The 11,870-nt window shown below is 37.4% G+C and overlaps 2 non-coding genes across 2 annotated transcripts; both read left to right on the top strand.

The window, feature by feature from the left end:
- The first annotated feature begins 2,537 nt into the window (after nt 1–2,537).
- LOC112753090 (small nucleolar RNA R71) lies at nt 2,538–2,645 on the top strand. Its single transcript, XR_003177489.1, has one exon. It is a non-coding gene; the product is annotated as a small nucleolar RNA R71 (small nucleolar RNA).
- A 6,537-nt stretch (nt 2,646–9,182) lies between these two features.
- LOC112752272 (small nucleolar RNA R71) lies at nt 9,183–9,290 on the top strand. The gene has a single exon (XR_003176718.1). It is a non-coding gene; the product is annotated as a small nucleolar RNA R71 (small nucleolar RNA).
- The last annotated feature ends 2,580 nt before the right edge of the window (nt 9,291–11,870 follow it).

Genomic DNA, 11,870 nt, shown 5'->3' with positions numbered 1-11,870 from the left:
GGTGGAAGCATTTGTCTTCCCTTTCCTCTTTCTTGAGGTTTCTCTGGCCTTAGGTGCCATTAATGGTAATGGAAAAACAAAAAGCTTATGCTTTTACCACACCAAACTTAGAATATTGCTCGTCTTCGAGCAAGAGAAGAAAGAATAGATGAAGAAGAAGAAGATATGGAGGAGATAGAGGGATGTGTGTATGGATGTGAGTGGTGAATGGAAAACAGAAGGGATGACCATGAATGGAGAGAGAGAGGGTGAGGTGGGTGGGGATCCTGTGAGATTCACAGATCCTGAGATGATACTGTGGGGTCCACAGATCCTGAGATAATCCTGTGGGGTCCACAGATCCTGAGGTGTTCAAGGAATTACAACCTTGCACCAAATTAGGCATGTAAAATGCCCTTGCACACAACTCTGGGCATTCAGCGCCAGGTTGGTGCCCATTTTGGGCGTTCAACGCCCATTTGTTGCCCATTTCTGGCGTTGAACGTCAGAACCATGCTTGTTCTGGGCGTTCAGCGCCAGCTCTTCTCCAGGGTGCAATTCTGGCGTTCAGCACCCAGATGCTGCCCATTTTGGGCGTTCAGCGCCCAGATACTGCCCATGTTGGGCGTTCAGCGCCAGAACCATGCTCTGTTCTGGCGTTGAACGCCAGACAGGTGCTTCCTCCAGGGTGTGATTTTTCTTCCGCTGTTTTTGATTCTGTTTATAAATTTTTCGTTTATTTTGTGACTCCACATGATCATGAACCTAAGAAAACATGAAAAACAAAAATAAAATTAGATAAATAAACATTGGGTTGCCTCCCAACAAGCGCTTCTTTAATGTCAATAGCTTGACAGTGGGCTCTCATGGAGCCTTACAGATGTGCAGAGCTTTGTTGAGACCTCCCAACACCAAACTTAGAGTTTGGATATGGGGGTTTGACACCAAACTTAGAGTTTGGTTGTTGCCTCCCAACACCAAACTTAGAGTTTGACTGTGGGGGCTTTGGTTGACTCTGCTTTGAGAGAAGCCTTTTCTGCTTCCTCTCCATGGATGCAGAGAGAGATCCTTGAGTTGTAAACACAAGGTTGTCCTTATTTAATTGAAGGATCAATTCTCCTCTGTCCACATCAATCACAGCTCTTGCTGTGGCTAGGAAATGTCTTCCTAGGATGATGGATTCATCCTCTTCCTTTCTAGTATCCAGGACTATAAAATCAGCAGGGATGTAAAGGCCTTCAACCTTTACTAACACGTCCTCTACTTGTCCATAAGCCTGTTTTCTTGAATTGTCTGCCATCTCTAATGAGATTTTAGCAGCTTGCACCCCATAGATTCCCAGTTTCTCTATTACAGAGAGGGGCATGAGGTTTATTCCTGAACCAAGGTCACACAGAGCCTTAAATATCATGGTGCCTATGGTACAAGGTATTATGAACTTTCCAGGATCCTGTCTCTTCTGAGGCAATGTCAGTTGATCCAGATCACTTAGTTCATTGGTGAATAAGGGAGGTTCATTTTCCCAAGTTTCAATACCAAATAATTTGGCATTTAGCTTCATGATTGCACCAAGGAACTTGGCAGCTTGCTCTTCAGTAACATCCTCATTCTCTTCAGAAGAGGAATACTCATCAGAGCTCATGAATGGCATAAGGAGGTTTAATGGAATCTCTATGGTCTCTAGATGAGTCTCAGATTCCTTAGGTTCCTCAGAGGGAAGCTCCTTATTGATCACTGGACGTCCCAGGAGGTCTTCCTCCTTGGGATTCACGTCCTCTCCTTCCCTTACAGGTTCGGCCATGGTGCTTATGTCAATGGCCTTGCACTCTCCTTTTGGATTCTCTTCAGTATTGCTTGGGAGAGTACTAGGAGGGATTTCAGTGATCCTTTTACTCAGCTGGCCCACTTGTGCTTCCAAATTTCTAATGGAAGACCTTGTTTCATTCATGAAACTTACAGTGGCCTGATAGATCAGAGACTAAATTTGCTAAATTAGAGGTATTTTGTCCAGAATTCTCTGTCTGTTGCTGAGTGGATGATGGAAAAGGTTTACTATTGTTAAACCTATTTCTTCCGCCATTATTAAAGCCTTGTTGAGGCTTTTGATCCTTCCATGAGAGATTTGGGTAATTTCTCCATGATGGATTATATGTGTTTCCATAAGGTTCACCTAAGTAATTTACCTATGCTATTGCAGGGTTCTTAGGATCATAAGCTTCTTCTTCAGAAGATGCCTCTTGAGTACTCTTGGATGCAGCTTGCATTCCATTCAGACTCTGAGAAATCATATAGACTTGCTGAGTCAATATTTTATTCTGAGCCAATATTGCATTCAGAGTATCAATTTCAAGAACTCCCTTCTTCATAGGCGTCCCATTACTCACAGGATTCCTCTCAAAAGTGTACATGAACTGGTTATTAGCAACCTTGTCAATGAGTTCTTGAGCTTCTGCAGGCGTTTTCTTTAGGTGAATGGATCCACCTGCAGAAGTGTCCAATGACATCTTTGATAGCTCAGATAAACCATCATAGAATATATCCAGGATGGTCCATTCTGAAAGCATGTCAGAAGGACACTTTTTGGTCAACTGTTTGTATCTTTCCCAAGCTTCATAGAGGGATTCACCATCTTTTTGTTTGAAGGTTTGAACATCCACTATAAGCTTGCTCAGCTTTCGAGGAGGAAAGAACTTGGCTAAGAAAGCCGTGACCAGCTTATCCCAAGAGTTCAGGCTATCTTTAGGTTGAGAGTCCAACCATATTCTAGCTCTGTCTCTTACAGCAAAGGGGAAAAGCATGAGCCTGTAGACTTCAGGATTTACTCCATTAGTCTTAACAGTATCACAGATCTGCAAGAATTCAGTTAGGAACTGAAAAGGATCTTCAGATGGAAGTCCATGAAACTTGCAGTTCTGCTGCATCAGAGAAACTAGCTGAGGTTTCAGCTCAAAATTGTTTGCTCCAATGGTAGGGATGGAGATGCTTCTTCCATGTAAATTGGAATTAGGTGCAGTAAAGTCACCCAGCATCCTCCTTGCATTATTATTATTTTCGGCTGCCATCTCCTTTTTCTGTTCGAAAATTTCTGAAAGATTATCTCTGGATTGTTGTAATTTAGCTTCTCTTAATTTTCTCTTCAGAGTCCTTTCAGGTTCTGGATCTGCTTCAACAAGAATGTTCTTGTCCTTGCTCCTGCTCATATGACAAAGAAGAGGGCACAGAAAAATAATAATAATAATAATAATAGGGATCCTTTATACCACAGTATAGAGGTCCCTGTGTGAGTGGAAGAAAAGAATGGATAATCCAAACACAAAGGTGATGATAGGAGAAGAGATGTGAGATGAAGAAGAGTGTTAGTATATGAATAAATAAATAGAAGGAGATGAGAGAGGAAGAGAATTTTCGAAAATTATTTTTAAAAAAGAGCTAGTGATTTTCGAAAATAGTTTTTGAAAAAGGTTAGTAATTTTCAAAAATTAAAATCAAAAATTAAAATAATTAGTTAATTAAAAAGAAATTTTGAAAAAGGGAGAAGATATTTTCGAAAATTAGAGAGAGAGAGTTAGTTAGGTAGTTTTGAAAAAGATAAGAAACAAACAAAAAGTTAGTTAGTTAGTTGAAACAAATTTTGAAGAGATAAGAAGTTAGGAAGTTAGAAAAGATATTTTGCAATCACTTTTTTGAAAAAGGTAATATAAGAAGATATTTTTGAAAATATGTGATAGAAATTAGTTTTTCAAAAAGATTTGATTTTTAAAATCTCAATTAATGACTTGATTCACAAGAAATCACAAGATATGATTCTAGAACTTAAAGTTTGAATCTTTCTTAACAAGTAAGAAACAAACTTGAAATTTTTGAATCAAAACATTAATTGATGATGTTATTTTCGAAAATATGATGTAAAATTAAGAAAAATATTTTTGAAAAATATTTTTGAAATTTTCGAAAATAACTAAAAAAAATTGAAAAAATATTTGATTTTTGGAAAAGATTTTGAAAAAGATAAGATTTTTTTTTAAAATTGAAAATTTGATTTGACTCATAAAAACAACTAGATTTTAAAAATTTTTGAAAAAGTCAAATCTAATTTTCGAAATTTTAAGAGAGAAAAAGGGAAAGACATTTTTTTGATTTTTGAATTTTTATGATGAGAGAGAAAAACAAGAAAAATGATGCAACGCATGAAAGTTATGGATCAAAACAATGAATACATGCAACAATGCTATGAATGTCAAGATGAACACCAAGAACACTATGAAGATCATGATGAACATCAAGAACACATTTTTGAAAAATTTTTAATGCAAAGAAAACATGCAAGACACCAAACTTAGAATTTTTTAATGCTTAGACATAAAGAATTCAGGAATGCATATGAAAAACAAGAAAAGACACAAAACATGCAAATGCAAAGATCAAACAAGAAGACTTACCAAGAACAACTTGAAGATCATGAAGAACACTATGAATGCATGAATTTTTTCGGAAAATGCAAGATGAACATGCAATTGACACCAAACTTATAACATGACTCAAGACTCAAACAAGAAACACAAAAAATATTTTTGATTTTTATGATTTTCTAATTTTTTGTATTTTTTTCGAAAATTATTTGAAAAACAAAAATAAGGATTCCAAAATTTTTAATATGGATTCCAGGAATCTAGCATTCTTAGTCTAAAGCTCCAATCAAAGGGTCAGGCATGGCTTAATAGCCAGCCAAGCTTTAGCATGTAATCCAGACATGACACGCCTGACATTCCCTACAGACATGGCTTTACAGCCAGCCAGGCTTCAACATGCTTCATGAAACACCAGAATTCATTCTTAAAAATTCTGAAGAAAAATATATTTCTGAAAACATTTTTATTTTAAGATTTTTTTTTTCGAAAACAAAGGAGACATTTTTGAAAGATTTTTTTTGAAAAATTTTTGAAAACTTTTTGAAAAGAAAACGAAAAGAAAGTTACCCAATCTGAGCAACAAGATGAACCGTCAGTCGTCCAAACTCGAACAATCCCCGGCAACGGCGCCAAAAACTTGGTATGCGAAATTGTTACTCAGGTTGTGAATTGTTGTTCGAAATTGATTCCCTAGCAATGGCACCAAAAACGGATGCACAGAACCATGGTCTAAACATATCTTCACAACTTCGCATAACTAACCAGCAAGTGCACTGGGTCGTCCAAGTAATACCTTACGTGAGTAAGGGTCGAATCCCACGAAGATTGTTGGTATGAAGCAAGCTATGGTCACCTTGTAAATCTCAGTCAGGCAGATGTAGAATAGTAATGGGGTTTTCGAAAATAAGTAATAAAAGAAGGATAGAAATACTTATGTAAATCATTGGTGAGAATTTCAGATAAGCGTATGGAGATACAATCATTCCTCTGAACCTCTACTTTCCTGCTGTCTTCATCCAATCAGTCTTACTCCTTTCTATGGCTGGCTTTATGCAAGGGCATCACCGTTGTCAGTGGCTACATCCCCACCTCTTGTGAAAATGGTCCAAGATGCCCTGTCACGGCACGGCTAATCATTTGAGGTTCCCGATCATGCTGGAATAGGATTCACCCTCCTTTTGCGTCTGTCACTACGCCCAGCACTCGCGAGTTTGAAGCTCGTCACAGTCATTCAATCATTGAATCCTACTCGGAATACCACAGACAAGGTTTAGACTTTCCAGATTCTCTTGAATGCCGCTATCATTCTAGCTTACACCACGAAGATTCCGATTAAGAGATCTAAGAGATACTCATTCAATCTAACGTAGAACGGAAGTGGTTGTCAGGCACGCGTTCATAAGGAATGATGATGATTGTCACGTTCATCACATTCAGGTTGAAGTGCGAATGAATATCTTAGAAGTGAAATAAGATGAATTGAATAGAAAACAGTAGTACTTTGCATTAATCTTTGAGGAACAGCAGAGCTCCACACCTTTATGATTTTTCAGATTATCAAATAACATGTCTTCTTGTCATCATTCTTTCAAGAGCCAACATATTTAACATTCTTAAACAACAACTTCAAAAGACATATGCACTGTTTAAGCATACATTCAGAAAACAAGAAGCATTATCACCACATCAATATAATTAAACTAAGTTCAAGGATAAATTCAAAACTCATGTACTTCTTGTTCTTTTGAATTAAAACATTTTTCATTTAAGAGAGGTGATGGATTCATAGGACATTCATAACTTTTAACACGTTTTTACTAACTACTAATGATCATGTAATGAAGACACAAACATGGATAAGCACTTAACATAGAAAACAAAAAACAGAGATAGTAAGAACAAGGAATGAGTCCACCTTAGTGATGGGTGCGTTTCTTTCTTGAGGAACCAATGATGTCCTTGAGCTCTTCTATGTCTCTTCCTTGTCTTTGTTGCTCCTCCCTCATTACTTTTTGATCTTCTCTAATTTCATGAAGGATGATGGAGTGTTCTTGATGTTCCACCCTTAATTGTCCCATGTTGGAACTTAATTCTCCTAGGGAGGTGTTGATTTGCTCCCAAAAATTCTGTGGAGGCAAGTGCATCCCTTGATGTATCTCAGGGATTTCTTGATGATGAGCTTCTTCATGTGCCTGTTGAGATTCATGAATGTGCTCTCTTGTTTGCTCCATCCTTTTCTTAGTGATGGGCTTGTGAGATGAATCATTCCATCTCCCATGGCTCAGAGGTGGAAGAATTTGTCTTCCCTTTCCTCTTTCTTAAGGTTTCTCTGGACTTAGGTGCCATTAATGGTAATGGAAAAACAAAAAGCTTATGCTTTTACCACACTAAACTTAGAATATTGCTCGCCCTCGAGCAAGAAAAGAAAGAATAGATGAAGAAGAAGAAAATATGGAGGAGATAGAGGGATGTGTGTATGGATGTGAGTGGTGAATGGAAAAGAGAAGGGATGACCATGAATGGAGAGAGAGAGGGTAAGGTGGGTGGGGATCCTGTGAGATTCACAGATCCTGAGATGATACTGTAGGGTCCACAGATCCTGAGATAATCCTGTGGGGTCCACAGATCCTAAGGTGTTCAAGGAATTACAACCTTGCACAAAATTAGGCATGTAAAAAGCCCTTGCACACAACTCTGGGCGTTCAGCGTCAGGTTGGTGCCCATTTTGGGCGTTCAACGCCCATTTGTTGCCCATTTCTGGCTTTGAACGCCAGAACCATGCTTGTTCTGGGCGTTCAGCGCCAGCTCTTCTCCAGGGTGCAATTCTGGCGTTCAGTGCCCAGATGCTGCGCATTTTGGGCGTTCAGCGCCAGAACCATGCTCTGTTCTGGCGTTGAACGCCAGACAGGTGCTTCCTCCAGGGTGTGATTTTTCTTCCGCTGTTTTTGATTCTGTTTATAAATTTTTCGTTTATTTTGTGACTCCACATGATCATGAACCTAAGAAAACATGAAAAACAAAAATAAAATTAGATAAATAAACATTGGGTTGCCTCCCAACAAGCGCTTCTTTAATGTCAATAACTTGACAGTGGGCTCTCATGGAGCCTTACAGATGTGCAGAGCTTTGTTAAGACCTCCCAACACCAAACTTAGAGTTTGGATATGGGGGTTTGACACCAAACTTAGAGTTTGGTTGTGGCCTCCCAACACCAAACTTAGAGTTTGACTGTGGGGGCTTTGGTTGACTCTGCTTTGAGAGAAGCTTTTTCTGCTTCCTCTCCATGGATGCAGGGAGAGATCCTTGAGTTGTAAACACAAGGTTGTCCTTATTTAATTGAAGGATCAATTCTCCTCTGTCCACATCAATCACAGCTCTTGCTGTGGCTAGGAAATGTCTTCCTAGGATGATGGACTCATTCTCTTCCTTTTCAGTATCCAGGACTATGAAATCAGCAGGGATGTAAAGGCCTTCAACCTTTACTAACACGTCCTCTACTTGTCCATAAGCCTGTTTTCTTGAATTGTCTGCCATCTCTAATGAGATTTTAGCAGCTTGCACCCCATAGATTCCCAGTTTCTCTATTACAGAGAGGGGCATGAGGTTTATTCCTGAACCAAGGTCACACAGAGCCTTAAAGATCATGGTGCCTATAGTACAAGGTATTATGAACTTTCCAGGATCCTGTCTCTTCTGAGGCAATGTCAGTTGATCCAGATCACTTAGTTCATTGGTGAACAAGGGAGGTTCATTTTCCCAAGTTTCAATACCAAATAATTTGGCATTTAGCTTCATGATTGCACCAACGAACTTGGCAGCTTGCTCTTCAGTAACATCCTCATTCTCTTCAGAAGAGGAATACTCATCAGAGCTCATGAATGGCATAAGGAGGTTTAATGGAATCTCTATGGTCTCTAGATGAGTCTCAGATTCCTTAGGTTCCTCAGAGGGAAGCTCCTTATTGATCACTGGACGTCCCAGGAGGTCTTCCTCCTTGGGATTCACGTCCTCTCCTTCCCTTACAGGTTCAGCCATGGTGCTTATGTCAATGGCCTTGCACTCTCCTTTTGGATTCTCTTCTGTATTGCTTGGGAGAGTACTAGGAGGGATTTCAGTGATCCTTTTACTCAGCTGGCCTACTTGTGCTTCCAAATTTCTAATGGAAGACCTTGTTTCATTCATGAAACTTACAGTGGCCTTGGACAAATCAGAGACTAAGTTTGCTAAATTAGAGGTATTTTGTCCAGAATTCTCTGTCTGTTGCTGAGTGGATGATGGAAAAGGTTTACTATTGTTAAACCTATTTCTTCCACCATTATTAAAGCCTTGTTGAGGCTTTTGATCTTTCCATGAGAGATTTGGGTGATTTCTCCATGATGGATTATATGTGTTTCCATAAGGTTCACCTAAGTAATTTACCTCTGCTATTGCAGGGTTCTCAGGATCATAAGCTTCTTCTTCAGAAGATGCCCCTTGAGTACTGTTGGATGCAGCTTGCATTCCATTCAGACTCTGAGAAATCATATTGACTTGCTGAGTCAATATTTTATTCTGAGCCAATATGGCATTCAGAGTATCAATTTCAAGAACTCCCTTCTTCATAGGCGTCCCATTACTTACAGGATTCCTCTCAGAAGTGTACATGAATTGGTTATTAGCAACCATGTCAATGAGTTCTTGAGCTTCTGCAGGCGTTTTCTTTAGGTGAATGGATCCACCTGCAAAAGTGTCCAATGACATCTTTGATAGCTCAGATAAACCATCATAGAATATATCCAGGATGGTCCATTTTGAAAGCATGTCAGAAGGACACTTTTTGGTCAACTGTTTGTATCTTTCCCAAGCTTCATAGAGGGATTCACCATCTTTTTGTTTGAAGGTTTGAACATCCACTCTAAGCTTGCTCAGCTTTTGAGGAGGAAAGAACTTGGCTAAGAAAGTCGTGACCAGCTTATCCCAAGAGTTCAGGCTGTCTTTGGGTTGAGAGTCTAACCATATTCTAGCTCTGTCTCTTACAGCAAAAGGGAAAAGCATGAGCCTATAGACTTCAGGATTTACTCCATTAGTCTTAACAGTATCACAGATCTGCAAGAATTCAGTTAAGAACTGAAAAGGATCCTCAGATGGAAGTCCATGAAACTTGCAGTTCTGCTGCATCAGAGAAACTAGCTGAGGTTTCAGCTCAAAATTGTTTGCTCCAATGGTAGGGATGGAGATGCTTCTTCCATGTAAATTGGAATTAGGTGCAGTAAAGTCACCAAGCATCCTCCTTGCATTATTATTATTTTCGGCTGCCATCTCCTCTTCCTGTTCAAAAATTTCTGAAAGGTTATCTCTGGATTGTTGTAATTTAGCTTCTCTTAGTTTCCTCTTCAGAGTCCTTTCAGGTTCTGGATCTGCTTCAACAAGAATATTTTTGTCCTTGCTCCTGCTCATATGACAAAGAAGAGGGCACAGAAAAATAATAATAATAGGGATCCTTTATACCACAGTATAGAGGTCCTTGTGTGTGTAGAAGAAAAGAAGAAGAAAATCTGAACTCAGAGAGAGAGAGGGAGTTCGGATTTTTGGTGAGTGATGTGAGGAAGAGATATTAGTAGATGAATAAATAATTAGAAGGAGATGAGGGAGAAGGATTTTTGAAAATTATTTTTGAAAAAGAGTTAGTGATTTTCGAAAATAGTTTTTGAAAAAGGTTAGTAGTTTTTCGAAAATTCAAATAAAAAAATAAAATAATTAGTCTAATTAAAAAGAAATTTTGAAAAAGAGGGAAGATTTTTTTCAAAAATTAGAAAGAGAGAGTTAGTTAGGTAGTTTTGAAAAAGGTAAGAAACAAACAAAAAGTTAGTTAGTTAGTTGAAACAAAGTTTGAAAAGATAAGAAGTTAGGAAGTTAGAAAAGATATTTTGCAATCACTTTTTTGAAAAAGGTAAGATAAGAAGATATTTTTGAAAAGATATGATAGAAATTAGTTTTTGAAAAAGATTTGATTTTTAAAATCTCAATTAATGATTTGATTCACAAGAAATCACAAAATATGATTCTAGAACTTAAAGTTTGAATCTTTCTTAGCAAGTAAGTAACAAACTTGAAATTTTTTAATCAAAACATTAATTGATGATGTTATTTTCGAAAATATGATGTTATTTTCGAAATTTTCGAAAAATAACTAAAAAAAATTGAAAAAAAGATTTGATTTTTGAAAAAGATTTTGAAAAAGATAAAATTTTTTTAATTGAAAATTTGATTTGACTCATAAAAACAACTAGATTTTAAAAATTTTTGAAAAAGTCAAATCTAATTTTCGAAATTTTAAGAGAGAAAAAGGGAAAGATATTTTTTTTATTTTTGAATTTTTATGATGAGAGAGAAAAACAAGAAAAATGATGCAATGCATGAAAGTTATGGATGAAAACAATGAATGCATGCAAGAATGCTATGAATGTTAAGATGAACACCAAGAACACTATGAAGATCATGATGAACATCAAGAACACATTTTTGAAAAATTTTTAATGCAAAGAAAACATGCAAGACACCAAACTTAGAATTCTTTAATGCTTAGACATAAAGAATTTAGGAATGCATATGAAAAACAAGAAAAGACACAAAACATGCAAATGCAAAGATCAAACAAGAAGACTTACCAAGAACAACTTGAAGATCATGAAGAACACTATGAATGCATGAATTTTTTCGAAAAATGCAAGATGAACATGCAATTGACACCAAACTTATAACATGACTCAAGACTCAAACAAGAAACACAAAAAATATTTTTGATTTTTATGATTTTCTAATTTTTTTGTATTTTTTTCGAAAATTATTTGAAAAACAAAAATAAGGATTCCAAAATTTTTAATATGGATTCCAGGAATCTAGCATTCTTAGTCTAAAGCTCCAATCAAAGGGTCAGGCATGGCTTAATAGCCAGCCAAGCTTTAGCATGTAATCCAGACATGACACGCCTGACATTCCCTACAGACATGGCTTTACAGCCAGCCAGGCTTCAACATGCTTCATGAAACACTAGAATTCATTCTTAAAAATTCTGAAGAAAAATATATTTTTGAAAACATTTTTATTTTAAGATTTTTTTTTTCGAAAACAAAGGAGAAATTTTTGAAATATTTTTTTTGAAAAATTTTTGAAAACTTTTTGAAAAGAAAACGAAAAGAAAGTTACCCAATCTGAGCATCCAGATGAACCGTCAGTTGTCCAAACTCGAACAATCCCCGGCAACGGCGCCAAAAACTTGGTATGCAAAATTGTTACTCAGGTTGTGAATTGTTGTTCGAAATTGATTCCCTGGCAATGGCACCAAAAACGGATGCACAGAACCATGGTCTAAACATATCTTGACAACTTCGCATAACTAACCAGCAAGTGCACTGGGTCGTCCAAGTAATACCTTACGTGAGTAAGGGTCGAATCCCACGGAGATTGTTGGTATGAAGCAAGCTATGGTCACCTTGTAAATCT

This window comes from Arachis hypogaea, chromosome 15 (assembly GCF_003086295.3).
Source record: "Arachis hypogaea cultivar Tifrunner chromosome 15, arahy.Tifrunner.gnm2.J5K5, whole genome shotgun sequence".
Lineage (NCBI taxonomy): Eukaryota > Viridiplantae > Streptophyta > Magnoliopsida > Fabales > Fabaceae > Arachis > Arachis hypogaea.
Note: the sequence above shows the minus strand (reverse complement) of the source record. Positions and strands in the feature narration are given on the sequence as shown.